The sequence below is a fragment of the Clarias gariepinus genome, chromosome 8 (assembly GCF_024256425.1).
Source record: "Clarias gariepinus isolate MV-2021 ecotype Netherlands chromosome 8, CGAR_prim_01v2, whole genome shotgun sequence".
Classification (NCBI taxonomy): domain Eukaryota; kingdom Metazoa; phylum Chordata; class Actinopteri; order Siluriformes; family Clariidae; genus Clarias; species Clarias gariepinus.
The window spans coordinates 33,868,783-33,887,029 of record NC_071107.1 but is presented as its reverse complement, the minus strand read 5'-3'; the positions used below and the strand labels follow the sequence as shown (position 1 = coordinate 33,887,029).

At 36.9% G+C, this 18,247-nt stretch overlaps 1 pseudogene; it reads left to right on the top strand.

Moving 5' to 3' along the window:
* Window positions 1-6,452: 6,452 nt before the first annotated feature.
* Window positions 6,453-17,960, top strand: LOC128528903 (zinc transporter 10-like; annotated as a pseudogene).
* The last annotated feature ends 287 nt before the right edge of the window (window positions 17,961-18,247 follow it).

The window sequence follows — 18,247 nt, the reverse complement described above, 5'->3', positions numbered from 1 at the left end:
AGTTTATGTTTCAACCTCACTGTATACATAAATTATAGCATAAAACAAAAACTGACAGAAGGCTATAAACATAAATATACATAAACATAAATATAAATATTTATAGGCTTATTATATATTCCTAAGTGAAACAGTATCAAATGTTCCCTAAATGTACTAGATATTTTTTTATTTATGTCCTACAATTGGTAAAAAAATAAACAAACAAACAAAAAAAAAAGCTTTAAATAAACTTCAATTCACTCACTCATTATGCATATCTAATATATGTCTAATATCTAATATCTAGCATTAGAGACTTGTTGACCGTTCATGATCAGTGTACATCCAAGTTTAATTTATACAGTATAAAAAAGTAGTAAAGTGGCAGATGAAAAAAAATTAACATCACATATTCATCACCATATTGACTGGACAATGCAAAAGAGTTGAAAACACAAATATGGAAAAGTCTTTCTCTTGTTGTGTGGGAATCACCCAAATGCATTATTATTCACACTACAAATATGAACTTACCACGTGCCTCCTAAACCACCTGACTGATCTGAGGAATCTTTTCACACCAATATTTAATGTGTTGCTGTTTGGAGTCACTCATTCGAGACGGGTGTTATTACCAAACGTGAACACTAGGGGGAACCACAGTCATCTCTTTTTAAAAAGAGTATAATAATAATAATAATAATAATAATACGAAGAAGAAACTATGAATATTACAATATTACTGTAGTATGGAACTAAAAACATGATACAGTCTATAATATATAAATGTGAATACATGCTTTACAATGCATGTTTTTAGGCACAGCATTTGTTGTTTTAAACATTTCCTCCTTAAATGCCAGCATTTTTATTTTTCCCTTTCTTTTGATATACCCCCCCCCACACACATGATTCTCTTATTTTCTAAAAGTATGTGATTTCTTTTTACTACAATTACCCATAGTTTTGCATTTCTATATTTTTTTCTGCTTTGAGGGATTTTTTTCAACATTTAATATTTTTTTATTTAATATTTTTATTGATTATTACTTAATTTCATGGGTTATTAAAATGCTTTTCAGATGTGACATTTTCCCATAAATATTTTTCCCCCAGATGATGTTGTTTTTCATGTGATATTTTTATATGACACAGTTAATGTGATTTTTCAAGGATAATTTTTTTCACATTTTTTTATATAAACAATTCCTCAGCTAATCATTTAATCTTACACAAATCTTACACATTCATTTATTGTGGAATATGTCAAACATTATTATTATTATTATTATTATTATTAATATTATTATGTTTATTATTATAATTAACCAATCCTTACTTGTTTAACATGATTTTTAAACATGAATCGCCATTGCCCAAATAAATCTTAAATAGATGTTAAATAATTAGGCCTACTCATTCACTCATCTTCTATACCGCTGTATCCTGTATTCAGTGTCGCTGGGGGCCTGGAGCCTATCCCAGGAGACTTAGGGCACAAGGCAGGGTACACCCTGGACAGGGTGCCAATCCATCGTAGGGCACTCACACATACATACACTCACTCACACACTACGGGCAATCTGGAAAGGCCAATTAGCTCTGTTTTTGGACTGTGGGAGGAAACCCATCAAGCACAGGGAGAACATGCAAACTCCATGCACACAGAGACGGGAATTAAACCATTGATGTGCAAGGCGACAGTGCGAACCACTATACCACCCATGTAGTGGGTTAATAATGTCACTTAAAATCAATATATCGTATATAAAGAAAATCAAGGATACGTATGGGCTATTGCTACATTAATATAACCTAAAGGCAAATTATACATAAAACTATTATACAAAAACCAATAAATAAAATCATTTTTTAAACCAAAAAGTCACTCTTGTGATCCCACTGTGTAGTGTTATATGGCAGGCAAGGTTCAGCTTTTGTGAAGTCGTAAGCTGACATCAAGCCTTAATCAGCACTTCTGAGCCACAATAAAGAAGTAGATCTGTGATTTAATGTTGAAGAAGAGTTTGACGATCATCCGTATAGATAAGCAACCTATACTGGGATGAGCATATGACATACAGTAATGACGGTTATGGTATTTCTTAAATTATTCACTGAACTTAAATGAATCATGAGCATAAATAGTTTTGGAGATTCTTTACAGTATTCATGCAGACCATCCCCAGCTGCAAAGATTGAGTCCCAAGTGGAGAATGCTCCAAGCTGAAATGCATAAGGATGCATCAGGCCAATCGAGTCGGCAAGTCAGGATTTGACGCCGGGATCACCTAAGGCAACAGACAAGTTTATTATTCAAGCTCTTATCAGACCCTGATTTTAAAGGGTGTATATTGTGATCAGAGTGCAAGCAGGAACTCCAGCAAGTCTAGTTATGACAGCACAATTAAAAGCAAGAGCCAAAAGGTAACATATGCATGAGGGCAATCAGGTGTTAGTCCACCATCACGTGATCTTGTAAGACAGGGTGGGGTAAAAGCATCAAAACATTCCAGTTTACCGTATCAATCCTTGATAACGCATTTACCTAATAGACAATATGCAGTATGTGAAAAAATGGCTGATTAAAGCACGTAGGACGTCTATTCTGTAGGTGAAAAAGCTAAACTATAATACGTATTAGATAGAGAACCTGAACGCTTTGATCCAATCAGGATTAGTATATCATAATAAACTACAGGGCCAAAATCAAAAGTGAAATTTTATGGAGCACCTAGAAGAACATGCAGACAGCAGTGTGTTACAACAGATCAGCTATGCAATAAAAGCTGCATGCAACACCATATCCCTTATCTTAGCACTGAGAGGGACAGAAAAAGGTATACTAGTAATATTATCTACATGCACTTCAAACAAGAGTCTGGAGTCAATAATCACACCAAGGTCTTTTATAGCTTCATATGATGTAACTGAAAATTCACCAAGAGTTGCTAAGCAGACTGCTTATGTAGCAACTTATTAGAGGAATTAGATTTTCTGGAATCTTTATGTATGATAAAGTTCATGCTTTATGTCCCATGTCTACATATCTGCACAATGTTTATTTTCCCATTTGCCTTGTCCGAACCCTCAGTCAATTTCTAGAGTGTCAGGTGTTTTTTAAAAAACTAGGATACACTGGACCACAAGTGCCCCCTCAACCCCATCTACTATAGCTGATTCTTCCCACACTGCACAGAACTAAGCAACCTGGGTTTGGAAGCCTCACCATGATTTACCAACTCAGGATTGCAATTCAGGATTACAAAAACATCCCCTGAAAAAAAAGTCCCCCTAGTCCACTAGTACTTAAAGCCTATAAGTGCAACAGGACTGCAATAGTTGCCATCCATGTGCCATAGCAAGTTTTCCTTGCATTCAGGCAGCCAGATGACATCCATGACATTGTGGTTAAACCCAAATGTTGTGCCTTAAGTTTTATCACCCGGTTTGCAGATCAGGTGGTTGACCGACCTTGCAGCATTCCAGGAAGAAACGAATGCACCTGGGTAGCTTCCAACCGTCAGCCCAACTGTTTATCTGTCATGAGGAAAAGACACAGTAGCCTCCGTGTTTAAGTAGGTGCTGGCGCACTGGGTGATGGACATCATCATCTTCATCATCATCATCATCATCATAACAGATTAGACACTTTCTTTTCACTTTTTTTTTTTTACAGTGTTTTACAGTGCTTTTAGAATTCTGCGCTTCTGCTTGATGGGTGCCACTATGTCCGTTCCCCAGACCCAACATGAAAACCATCACCTTACCAGTAGTGTGTGTGGTCATTTCCCAACAACTTTCCAGTTAGCCCTAATGTTTCACATCATAATTCCTTATGACATTGTTTTTATACATAATCTAGTTAATTTTCACAACCCTTAAGAGTTAATAGATTTTTTTTTAAACACATAATATTGGGCCAGTTTTAAATATTAAATATTGTATCATATGTGTTTATAGTTACCTAAAAAACTATACCCATATAGTTACAGTATCTAAAACTGACTTAACAGCTCTCAACATAATAGACACAATATAACTTAAAGATACTGTCTAATGTACAGTAGATACTGTAAATGTTAATTATTTACCACATATTAAAGAAAAAAACTTGTGCTTCCACAGAGATGTCCAGGAACTCCGCTAGAAAACCAAACACACTTCCAATATTCCGTTAATGCATCGTCACCCAAGTCCCCCCACAGTATAGTCAGGAATGTGAGTACTTGACTGGGCAAATGGCATTTTAAGGAGGCAAGTGGTAGTGCAGAAACACTCCATCCTTGGTATATTTTCAGTTGTAGAGTATGCGTTCAGCTCCCGAGCTGCCAGTGATACAGACCCCCTTTGTCCTCTGGACCTGTTCGACTCGTCCTGGTGCCCCACTTTTAGTTGGAGATCTCGCCTCATGGAGGCCCAGATTGGTCTGCTTGGGATGCATGTGGTGACTGGGGATGGTATTTTCCCAAGAAGACGGTTCTGGCCTCGGCTGATGCAGACTGAGAACTGCAGTCACTCACGAATGGAATTTCCTACCCTTTTTCTACCTGAGTCTCAAATAAAGAAACTGGACTTTTTAAGTTAAACCCATCTCCTGTTATATCGAACTTCCGGCTGCCTAACACACAGTATGAATTATTGACAGTATTTTTGACTACAAAACAATCTCTGCTATCTGTTATCAATCTTTTGATTCTGAAAAAGCTGCTTTGCGACAATGACCATTGTTAAAAGTACTATACAAATAAAATTGAACTTTGTGCCCCCGTAGATCCAGAAATGATTGTTTGAGTGGAATGACACTAAATAGAAAATAATTTGAAATTGCTGAACTTCCCCCAAAACCCCTAAGGATTAATGTAGTAATTAATGAGTTCAAGTGTCATATCGCGTAAACTGGGACTTTTAAGCTTTCAAAGCATTTGCACTGTGAAAATCAGCAGACAATCAGTGCAAAATATCTTGGACTGTTGCTACACACCGCTTGTCATGAAACAATAGTTTTAATTGGTCTGTGATAACCAGAGTAGTAAGGATCTATCGTTAAAGCATGCCTAAGTTCAGTGACATGTGGCAAATTGCTTTTCAATGATAAGGTCTTTCTGGATGTAGAATAAATATTTCTAAAGTATTTTATCCGTGGATCGAAGCATTATTTGGAGGAAATAAAACAGCACTTTTTTTAAACACTGTACCTGAATTAGGTTATATCGGATGTTGATTTATGTTGCATTTTTGATATTTATTTACAGTACAACTTTTCAACAATATTCCAAATGTAACTACAGGCTTGAAAACTCATTGATTAACATACAGTCAGTGCGAATAGTATTACACCGCAGTATATCAGACTATTTCACTGCAGCTCATTATTTAATAAACTTCAAATGATTTTGATCACATAATTCATAGGTTATAAATATGAATGAAATTACATATTGCCTATATATTGATTGATAATATACTGTACAACTTAGTTCACATTCTACTTTTAAATATTACATCCACTTAAAGAAAAAATATCGAACATTTACAATTTTCTTCAAACGGATGTTAAAGTCTAAATATCACCATGATTAGTATTCATAAATACAAATGAAACTGTATACCCAGAATATAATATATTAATATATTTTTTACTTTTAAAATTTGACATTTGCAACTAAATAAATGTAAATGTTGAACATTTTAAATAGACTTGATGAGATTTAAATAACATGATTAGAAATTCTTCCTGCAAACAAACACATTTTGTGTCACTGAATAATATTGTTTGTTTCTTGTTAAATTAAAGGTTGTGAAATCACTTCAAAGTTGTAAAGTAGCCTGTTTTAAATGTCCCACATTACCAAACAAACTGTGTGAAACAAATTATGTCTGCAAATTACCTGAAAAAATGATAAAAGTGCAAGAGGATATCATGTTCTGTCTGAATGTGTGTAGCTTATGAAAAAATGTGATTAGCAAGTTACATAGATAAAATGTATATAAATTATATAAATTATTTAAAAAATAATAATAATTTAAAACTTATTAAAAAATACAGCTTTAAAAGTAAATAAAATAAATACAAAATCTGGGTTAAATAAACAGAGTTTTGGCAGTCCCATGGAGCATCTGCCAAAAAATGTCCCACATTACCTGAAATCACACAATGATGGAATAATCAGTATCCTTCACCTTTTGTTCTTTTCCCTGACACACCCTGACACACACACTTATTTAAACCTGGGGTTTGGGGAGCAGGAAAAAAATGCAAAAAAAAAAAGAGGCTTCTCCAGGCTTCTCATTTCTAAGAGAAGAAAAAGATGCACTGGAGTCTTTAGTTTGGTTTGTATTTACAGAAGTCTGAAACCCCACGCGTCACGATGCGCACCACGCGACTGAGTCAAAGGTCATCGTTATCGCCCTCCTTATTGTTAACATAAAGAAATCTGCTGAGATTCAGTCATCTGCTGTCTTTCTAATCATCAGCTGAGAGTGAAGGACACACTGTCCCCAAAGACAAATGGGTCGCTATAGTGGTAAAAGTTGTCGCCTGATTTTCATGCTGGCCATGACATGCGTGTTTTTCCTGGCCGAGATCGTGACCGGTTATGTCGGGAACTCTATCGCGCTGGTGTCGGACGCGTTCAACATGCTGTCGGACATCATCTCGCTCTCGGTCGGTCTCGTGGCGGCGCGCGTTCGCCGCCGCGCCTCCTCTCCGCGCTGCACGTACGGGCTCGTGCGCGTCGAGGTTCTGGGCGCGCTCGCGAACGCCGTGTTCCTGGCCGCAGTGCGCTTCTCCGTGTCGGCCCAAGCGCTCGAGCGGCTCGCAGAGCCCGAGGGCATCGACAAACCCGACATCGTGCTCATCGTCGGCAGCATCGGACTCTGCATCAACGTGATAGGACTGCTTGTCTTTCAGGACTGGAGGTGTCTGCGCAAGAAAGCAGCGCTCACACCGCACCACGACAGCGCGCGCAGGAGCGACACGGACACAGAAGCAGGTGGAGACAGCACGAGCTGTGATGCTTTAGACAATACCGAGTTCACAATGAGCCAACGCTTTGCATTACAATATTTTTTGGCATATACAGAACCATATATATTTGAATATACAAGAAGCTTAAGATACTCTGGGCCGATTCCTATAGACAAAATGCCCATGAGTCCACCCTGTATAATTAGTTAGTATAATGTGTATAATGTAACCTTGTATTTATTGATACTAATTTTGTCAACTAATTTCTTTAAATATATTTTGTAAAGTGCCACACAATAAATAACAGCAAATAATATTTTGTAGACATGGCATGAAAGCAGCATCTCTAAGTAATAATTTGTGACAAGTATACATAAATATTGTGCTAACATTTTCAATGCAATTTTTATGTACCTAAATGCATTGGGTTGGCACTCTCTCTTTTTCTTTTGTCCTGAGTCGGCATGAAAAATTAAATATTCATTCTAGTAAATCTCCTTTGGGTTGATTTACACATCTGAGTTTGCCAGGCACACATCTTAGATTCTCCCCCAAGTGCATTATCATGAAAATGGCTTAACATCCGCCTTTTAGACAACCTGCTCATTGTTAATGTTACTCACATTAGTGGACAAACTGCAGTTATAATTAATATGCTGTAAAAAACATTGTCTTAACCTCTTATGCTCTCTGTTCACAGGCTTCCAACAGCTAGAACTACATGTGAAAACATTGGAGGATAAAGTAAACCAGACTAATATTAAAGGTATGTTTGTGCACAGACAAAAGAGGGTCCATACCAAAAAACAAGTGTTAGTTAAACAAAAACTAATGCAGTTTTGGTGAAAATATTACTGTACAAGATTCCATCATTCATTACTTATACAAGAAAAAACAATTAATATTTAAAAAAAAAAAAAAAAACATTCTCTTAAAGGGGACAAAATAAAGCGTATTAAAGAAATGGTTTAAAAAGGCTTTTTTCCCTAGAGGTCTGAACTGCTCCATAAGCAGATCTGCTGTGTTCATGATTCAAGGCTCAGATCCAGCAGCCGATGAACACCTTCAAGTCCATGGGATCATTGTGTGCGTCACACAACTGGTTCTGATGCGTTGCTTGATTGCTTGCACTGCACTGTTCCCTGAGGACCATTACACTGTAGTTCGATGTCATCAGTATTGCCCCCAGAGATAAAGATCTGTAGTGCTAAACCTTCGGCATCACTATACTCTTTTTCCAGGGTTTACAAGGTTACATAGCAGTGCTATAAATGTGGAGGTCATCTTTAAATGTCATTCTAGTCAGTCCTAAGGTGTGTTGGTTTCTTATGGCTTATTATAGTTAGAAGGGGTGCAATAGAACATTAGATACATGTGTACATAATCATTAACCAATACCAGGGGTACCGTGGAAAATGGCTGCAAGACTGTTTTACTTCATTTCTCAGTCATATATATATATATATATATATATATATATATATATATATATATATATATATATATATATATATACTGTATATATAAAATCTATGTATGTCACACATTATTTGATGACTTTGATGGAAGTCTGGGCTGTACACATGGCTACTAAAGTAACCAGTTCACAGAACCACAATTACACGGCGCTAATTACAATAAAATAAAACTATAAAATAACAATGAAAAAATATATATTTTTTTATTTCAATAAAGGACATTATACCCATTATTATAATCCACTAAGTACAGAGGCAGAAAGAGACATCAATATGTAAAAGAAGGTAAATGTAAACATTACTATTAAAAAAAGAAAACTTAAAAAAACATGCTTTTTAAATAAATTTATTTAAATTGATACATAAAATAAATAAATAAAACAATACATCTAAAATAACTTAACAGGAAATAAAGCTGTAAATAAAATTAAGAAAAAAACAAAACTGTTGTAAAACAAGTTTTTGTTTTTTTCCCGGAAAGAATTTGTCTTTAACCAGGAACTATAGGTAAATTTTCTGTCTGTTACATACAGTAGCGTAGGTTTTTCGAGCTAAGTTGTGTCACAAAGCTCTGCTTATCAACTGTAAAGATAACAACAGATACAGTATAATTTACAGTACAGATACTGTAACTGTCAATTATTAACCACACATAAAAAGGTGAAGTAGTTGATGGTATTTATTGTAGCAGAATAAAAAACAAACCTGATGCACTCAAAAATATTTTTTTGTTATAAAAAAATATTTTAAAAATTAAATGCTATTATTACACATTTTTTTAAAGAACAAACTAATAAAAATTATGCTGAGGTGTAAAACAAGAAACAGATCCACTGTAAATAAGGGCTGGGAAATTACAGTGTAGCATTTTTGGGTGTAGAGGTTAGCATGGTGGCTTTGAACCTCCAGGGTTGAGGGTTCGATTCCTGCTTCAGGTCTGTGTGCTTTGGTTTCCTTCCACAGTCCAAAGACATGCAGATTAGACTACCTGGCATTTCCAATTTGCACCTAGTGTGAATATGTGTGTGTGTGCGTGTCCTGCGATAGACTATTCAGGGGGGGCCCTGCCTAATGCCTCAAGTCCACTGCCATAGGCTCCAGACCTCCCATGACCATGTACAGCACAAACCGTATGAAAAAATAAGTGGCTGTAAGAGATCATATAATCCATTATATTTGCATTCAGTCTTCATAGCATATGCAGTCAAGTTCATAATAATTTAGACAAGGACGAAATAATTTGAAATAATTTGAAATGAAGCACTTAAGATGTGAGTCAAGTTGAAACTTTATGTTTTAACAAACTAACACAATACTAAATACTGTATTAGGAGGATTTATAGTACTTGGATGCAACTTTTGCAGTCAGTGATAAAAATCTGAACCCATGGACGTCTGAGTTTCTTGCTTGAGCTGCTTTGTCAGACCGTCACTGCAGTTGCCCTCAGTTTTGTCTTTCATAACTGAAAAAAAGTTCAACTGGGTTAAGGTCAGGTGACTACCCCTGCTTTTTAAGAACATTCTATTTCTTTGCTTTAAAAAATCTCTTGCACAGTAAAATCTCTGGTTTTGATAGAACACTTTCATGTTACAGAGTTAATTTAGAGTCCAACTAGACGAATATAAACATGGTATGGTGTTAATTTAACTCTCTGAGACTGGGACTAATTCAACACTGGGAATTTTGCTGTCGGTTGCTTTCATGGAACTGTGTATGTTTTGTGCCATTATAGATCTGTACTGTGAAGCGCTATACTATCCGTTTTGCAGCATTTGACTAAATCTGATTTTGAACGGAAAATACAACTTTTTATACGTTTAAGAACTCACCCTGCTGCTTCTATCAGCAAAACAAAAAACGATCAGTGACCCAGTTCCATTGTCATAGAGTTCATGCCATAACACTCACTGTAAAATAACAATAAACTACGACGTCAGTATTTTACTGCTGTCTCAAAGTATATCTACTATAATTTATTTACCAGATATTGTTTTGCAGAATACGACAAATGGAAAAAATATATAATAATAAAATAAAATAAAAACATGAAATGAACAAGACGGTTTGCTTTCCATAAAATATTGATGCATTCCTCAATGCATTCTTCTGCTGACTTTGTAGGACAAATAATCCTTTTGAACATTTGTATTACATGATTGATAAGTACTGCATTACCATATTTTCATTATTACCATTATTTAAACTTTCTCCCATAATATCATTAATGAAAGGCTTTACTGAACTCATGAACATCACCTCAGATGCTGAATAAAAACAGCACCAACAGTAATGAAAAACTGATTAGCACTTTTTTCCCACCATCCATTCCAAAGTAACTAAATAAGAAAGATAAACATTACTCAAATGGAATACACCGTACACAGTGTGAATTAAAAGTGAATTAGACACTTTGGCAATTCCTGAGGTTTCTTTTTTTGTTCCATTCCTTCTTGATTGTGGTTGTACAAGCAAATTTACTGTATACACTATAATTGGCACATACCTTATTTCAAAAACTGCGCATTTAAAAAATAAGCTGGATAACTGGTGTGCTGTTAATAGTCCAGCTTATACCTGTAAAAAGGTTTTAAATAAAGGTAAATAAGTAAAAACAATAAGATGACCTTAAATAAATTTTACGAAGGTGAAAAACTCTTCAATGTTGCTCTTTAACAGGTTAAGCAAGCTCTTTGCTAGCTAACTTTTCTTTTTTTTTTTTTTTGCTAATATTAGTCAATTTTAGCAATCTGACCTAATGAAACATTTTTAATAATCAGTCTAAAAAAAACATATGGGGCACAGATAATTTGGTGAGATAAACATAAATTTACCTCCTTGGTTGAACTCAATGTGGACTCAAATGCATGGTCAAGCAGGATTATAGCTGCTGTTCAAAGTCAAAATCGGTAATAGCAACTCACTCACTCCTACTCATCCTCTAAACTACTTTATCCTGTAAACAGGGCCTTGGGGCACGATGCGGGGTACACCCTGGACAGGGGGCCAATCTATCGCAGGGCACACACACTCACATGCCTATTTACACACAAGGGCAATTTGGGAATGCCAGTCAGCCTAAGCATGTCTTCGTCATTTGCTTTTTTAGTCATTCTGCAATAATCACACCGCATTATTGTTGCTAATCGACGTTATGTTTATTGTATTATGTTATGGTTCACATCTAAAGAACTGCAGCCCTCTTATTCCTCAGTGTTTTTGATTCAACAATAAGAAAGAGACTGGGCAAAAATGGCATCCATAGGAGAGTTCCAAGACAAACTCTGACCAGAAAGGCTCATCTCACATTTGTCAAAAAAATATCTTGATTATGCCAAGAATTTTGGGCAAAACTGATGAAAGAAAAGTTTTTGGAAGATGTGTTTTGTTACATCTAGCATTAAACTAACACAGCATTTCATAAAAAGAACATCATACCAAAAGTCAAATATAGTGGTGGCAGTGTGATGGTCTGGGGCTACTTTGCAGCCTCAGGACCTGGACTACTTGCCATAATTGATGGAAGTATGGAATTAGTGATACAAGAGAATCAAGAAAGTGGTCTATTTGTAACCTATGTTTTTGTATTAGTCATAAAAATGCCTTATTAGACTAAATTCAATCAGATGTTTATTATTTAGAGGTAAATTGTGGAGTGGTGCCACTACAGCCATCAATCCTGAACTAATAATTTCACCTGTATGTCTTTATCGAACAACAACTACAATAATAATAATAATAATAATAATAATACCAAATGTATTACTCATCTCTTAGTCTTCCTTAAATGGGTAAAAAAGACAACAGACATATCCATGGTCGTGTTAATTACTTGAATCCTGTTATGTAACGTTGTGTGTGTGTGTCTATAAGGTGTGTATGTTTTCATATAAAGGTTTCAAAGACCACGAACGCGTCTCAAAGTTCAATGTTATCACTATCGTTATCGTTCTTATAACATACAATACAGTAAGTGTGTGTGTTGCCTGATTTATTAGTCAAGAGACATCATCCCGCTCGAAGCAGTCCAGGGTTCATTAGAGTCACTGAGTGGTTTCAGTCAAGAGGGATCTCGAGTCGAAACAATTACTGGTGTTTATTTTTGCCCTGAATAATCTGCTGTCTTTCTAATCATCAGCTGAGAGTGAAGGACACACTGTCCCCAAAGACAAATGGGTCGCTATAGTGGTAAAAGTTGTCGCCTGATTTTCATGCTGTCCCTGACCAGTCTGTTTTTCCTGGCCGAGATCGTGACCGGTTATGTCGGGAACTCTATCGCGCTGGTGTCGGACGCGTTCAACATGCTGTCGGACATCATCTCGCTCTCGGTCGGTCTCGTGGCGGCGCGCGTTCGCCGCCGCGCCTCCTCTCCGCGCTGCACGTACGGGCTCGTGCGCGTCGAGGTTCTGGGCGCGCTCGCGAACGCCGTGTTCCTGGCCGCAGTGCGCTTCTCCGTGTCGGCCCAAGCGCTCGAGCGGCTCGCAGAACCTGAGGGCATCGACAAACCCAACGTCGTGCTCATCGTCGGCAGCATCGGACTCTGCATCAACGTGATAGGACTGCTTGTCTTTCAGGACTGGAGGTGTCTGCGCAAGAAAGCAGCGCTCACATCGCACCGCGACAGCGCGCGCAAGAGCGACACGGACACAGAAGCAGGTGGAGACAGCACGAGCTGTGATGCTTTACATGGTTACATCTGACTACAGCGTTTGTAAAAGAAATCATTTTCATAAATAATACTAAAGGGCGGTCATCCTCTGCGCATTCTTTGAATGTGCGCAGTTTAAGATTTATGCTTGAATGCAGTTCAAATCTATTTCACTTGGGGAAAAAAAAAAAGAGGTTTACACACATTACGTAGAACAGTAACCACCGAAAACAGTACCACATTAAGTGAATCATGCAAACAGAATTTTGTATATAATCGGGTTGTGATAAACTGTATCAATAACCAGCAAAATAATAATAATAATAATAATAATAATTAATTAAAATAACGCATCTAAACATTTAAACGCATGAACGCATTGTGTATTTTGCATTCACTGGCAAAAATATTACTTGTGCTTTAATCTTACTTTGTTTATAAAAAATACTGTGAACTCGTATAAAACAATTACTTTACCTCAGTATACATTATTTTTTAATGATTCTGGTTGCTTGGAGATAGTAGCCTATATATATATATATATATATATATATATATATATATATATATAGGCCAGAGACAGACAAACAAACAATATTAATGTTTTAAATAATTCTATACAATAAAGTAATCCATGGAACTGGACAAAGAACCAGTAAGTAGCATTATATAACCAGGCTTAAATACTAATTTTAAGTAATTTAATGCTAAATATTCACATTTTTCATTTCTCCTGTTCTTTTGACTCGTTTAAACCCTTTTTAAAAACAAGGAACTGATCAGTTCACCTCAGCGATTAGAGGTCACTTCCTAGGCACACAATCTTAACCAGATTTCATTGTTACAGAAATGACAGATAGGCTTTTGTCTTTTGTAGAAGACCATTAACACTAGGCTGAATGTTAAGACCTGTGCTTACAGTACTACTGGTGAACAAAGTGTAACTGATTAATATGCCGTAAAAGGTGATTAGACTAATGTGTGAAGTTAATGTGCTCTGTTCACAGGCTTAGAACAGAGAACGTCAGAAGAAGTGGATGAATTTGAGGATGAAGGACACCACCTTAACATTAGAGGTATGTCTGTCCATAAACAACAACAGGGTCCATGGCACATATGATTATGGTTTCTTAAAGATTTCTCCTTTTTACTGATTTTACTATGTGTTACTGTTTTGTAAATTTTCTTCTCCAAAAAGCCATATTAAAGACATGTTTTTCTTCTTCTGCCTTTCTAGGAGTGCTACTCCACATGCTAAACGATGCCCTGGGATCGGTAGTGGTAGTCGTGACCGCAGCTCTATTCTATGTTTGGCCAAAAGACAAGGATGCTCCCTGTAACTGGCAATGCTATGTAGATCCAAGTCTGACTCTGCTCATGGTGGTCATCATCATGCCCTCTGCCATTCCCCTGGCTCGAGAAACAGCAACCATCCTACTGCAGATCCTCCCTCGCAACATGCCCTTCAACAGAATCTGTAAGTACTGTAACAAAAATTACAAAGAAAATACCATGATAGATAACCATGCTTAATAAATAGGAATTGTTGACCAGGAAAAAAAAAGTTCTGTAAAGTGCCTTCAGGAAAAACAAATTTAATTCAGCACATATATTTTTGTTTGTCCTATCTAATGGCATATTTTTTTTAGGTTTGGTTAACAAAGGTGTGGCTGCAGGTTTATGGAACTGAATTAAAATCATTAAATAGACTTTCCGACTGGCTTTTACAAATGCAGTCAATCTAAACAGTGAAAAAGACAACAATGCCTTTTTTTAGCAACAGCACATCTACTGTACATTACATTAATCTGAAGGCATTACTGACACGCAAAGTCATGTGATCGTTCTCTAAAAGGATTAAATATAGAGCAGTCATGTGCTAAGCAATCAACGGTTCAAACATGAAACAACTAAATGCATGCAGAAATAAAACATTTTTTGCTGATGTTCATCATTGCTATTAAATTCAAAACAATTTATATTTTACACAGCAATAACATAAAAACAGAACAATATTGATTATCACATTGGTATCTTTCAAGGGGTGAGATATATTAGGCAGAAAGTGAATACCCAGACAAGCATAAGGATCTGATTAACTCTGGCCAAATTGTGATGACTAGATGGGGCAAATCATCTCTACAGCAGCAGGGACTGTGGGGTCTGCATCGTATACCGTGGTTAGTATCTAGCAAAAGTAGTCCACGGAAGGACAACTGGTGAGCATTCAACAGCCTGAGGCTTATCAATTCATGTGGGGACTGAAGCCTGTCTGGTTCATTCACACAGAAAAGCTACTGACTCCACATGCTGACCCCTGGCCACCACCAAAAAACCTACAAGGGGTACATGAGCATCTGAATATTATTATGGAGCAATGAAAAAAGGCGGCCTGGTCTGATGAGTCACACTTTCTTTTACATTATGTGGATTATATGGATGGCCGAATGCGTGTCCCTGGAGAACAGGATGCATTATCAGGATACAGTGTAATGCTATGGGCCATGTTTTGAAACCTTTGGCAATGGAATTCATGTGGATGTTACTTTGACATGCACCACTTACACTTCCTACACATTGTGACAGATTAAGTGCACCCCTCCATGGAACTGGTATGCTCTAATGGCAGTAGCCTCCTTCAACAGGATCATTTTCCCTGCCAAACTGCAAAAAAAAACATTTGGATTTCAAAGTGGTGATTTGGCCTCCGAATTTCCCAGTTATCTGAAAGCACAAAAAGTATAAGGAATCTGCTGAGAACGTCTTGGTGCCAGATTGCACAGCACATTCAGGATCTTGTGGAGTCATGCCTTGACAAATCAGAGCAGTTTTGTTCTGTACCTCCACAATATAAAGTCAAGTGGGTTTTATTGTCACTTCAACCATCATCACAACTGCTATGATGATATTAATGATGACTAAACCAACTGCAGACAGTGCAAGACTGTACAATGACTAGTCCATGAGTGGTCCATACAGTATTTTGCTTGAGGGGTTTTAGCAGCAGTTGAAAGACATGCAAAAATTACAAGGAGAATGAATGGTCTCACTCTGAGCGCCCAAACGCTTTAGTAGCTTTTTTCCAGATGACAGGACAGTGATGGGATTGTATGAGGGTTACTGTGTGTGCAGTCATCGCAAATACTGATCATTTAGTACATTCAGGTCATCAGCTAAGCCTAGACCCGAGCAACTGAAGCAACCCCAGATGACAACACGGCCTCCAGAGGCTTGTACATTGGACACTATGTATGATGGGTGTGTTTCCCTTTTTAACCCTGACACACCCATCGCTCTGGAATAGGATCAATCTAAAGTCATTAAATCACGTGACCTTTTCCCATTGCTCCAAAATCCAATGTTTAATGTCTAATTAGTTTCACTAACATGTGGTTTTCTTTTGAATACACAGCTGTTTAGTTCTTGTCACATTGTGCATTTTGTAAATGCTCTTCCTTCCACTATTAAACATGGCTTTGATTACTACTGTCAGTTTTTTTTTTACTAATCATTTAAGTTATCTTAGTTCGGGATTTTTTTCTGACTGTATTTCTTCCACAAAGTTGACAGTTCAGCACAGTCTTTAAAGGTTTTAATAATTGGCTGGACAGTTCTCAACCCAACTCTAATAACTTTTAATCTCCATAATTGTTTGGTACTTGATGCTGGTGAGTTTTTTGACCCTTCTGAAATGGTGATCTTTTTTTCTTTAGAGTGTTTTGCATGGACATGGTCAAATCTATGCAAAACAAGAATCTTTTTTAAATCTGTGTTACACACCAGGCTCAGGTTTAATTTCAAGAAAAAATTTGAGTCTACTCTATGTCTTTTATAATCCTGATAACCTCAGCCAACTTAACAAGGAATTTCTAAGCATTTAGCAACAGATTTTTATCTACAGATACATAGACAGTCTTTGTTCTTGCTCTTGTGCATTTTTTAAAAACATCTTAATGAGGTTCTTTTTGCATACTTTCCATAGTGCAAGAAGTGTGCAGTCTTCCCGGGGTCCTGAGTATCCACGACGCCCACCTGTGGGAGCTGACAAAGGGTCGATACGTGTCCTCGCTGCACGTGCGAGTCTCCACCGAGCTCCACAGTTCTCTCAGTGGGATCAAAACGCTCCATAAGCAGATCAGGAACGTCCTCCACGACGCCGGCATCCACAGCGTGACCGTTCAGCTGGAATTCGGAGACGGAAGCCTGGAGAAGAGCCACTGCAGCACCCCGTGTTTGTCCCCCTCCTGCCTGAAAGTCTCCTGTTGCCCACCAGATGTTACTGGATTTCCACTATGTAAAGCAAACCTGCCTCCTCACACGGGAGAATTCCCTTTACCCGTGTATGAAACAATCAGCGTCCTTAAAAAAGAAGCACCAAGCTCATCGACAGACCCCAGCACAGCCACAAAGTTTTGAGCCACTTGATTAAAATGATCAGTGGATGACTTTATTTAACTCGTACTGTAGCAAAAGCCTAAGGCTTAATTTGGGTCAGAGTGAAATGCCAGAGAGCGAGAGAGTTGAAGCAGAAAATGAACGTCATTTTAGGGAAAACAGAAGAGATAATATTCTATGTTGAGACCTTTTTTAAATTACTTAGGTTTAAAATATCGATGCTTTTTATCCAATGTATCGTAAACTGGGTTACTACAGTAAAATTCAACATCCAATATACTAAACATTCCTGGACTACATGGAATTGGCTTTGCTGGAAAATCACATTTTTTAAATTTATATTTTTGTATTTTTTTTTTCAGGTCATCAGTCAGTAAAGAATTTTGAAGACACACATTATTGAGAAAAATGCCATTTTTCATTTTTAATGACCAATGAAGTTCTTGAATGTACAAGGATTCACAATTACATGTACATTCACATTAAAAAAAAAAAAAAACTTTTTTTAATGATGCAAGCTTTAAAAAGACATTCGTTTTTTTGTGCATTGTAAATGGTTATGATTATTTAAAGCACTTTGTTTTTAAATACTTTACATGCACTGATTCTTTCTGATATGCTACATGGCTACTCAACCTCTTCCACCCCAACCTTGGCAAATGACCTTGGAGCTGGCACTTCGACACCTGGGCATTGTCCGAGTCTTGTCTGACACCAGGGCTAAAGCCTGTTATTTTCGATGTGGGCACAGATTATAGGTTGTAATTCAAGAAATA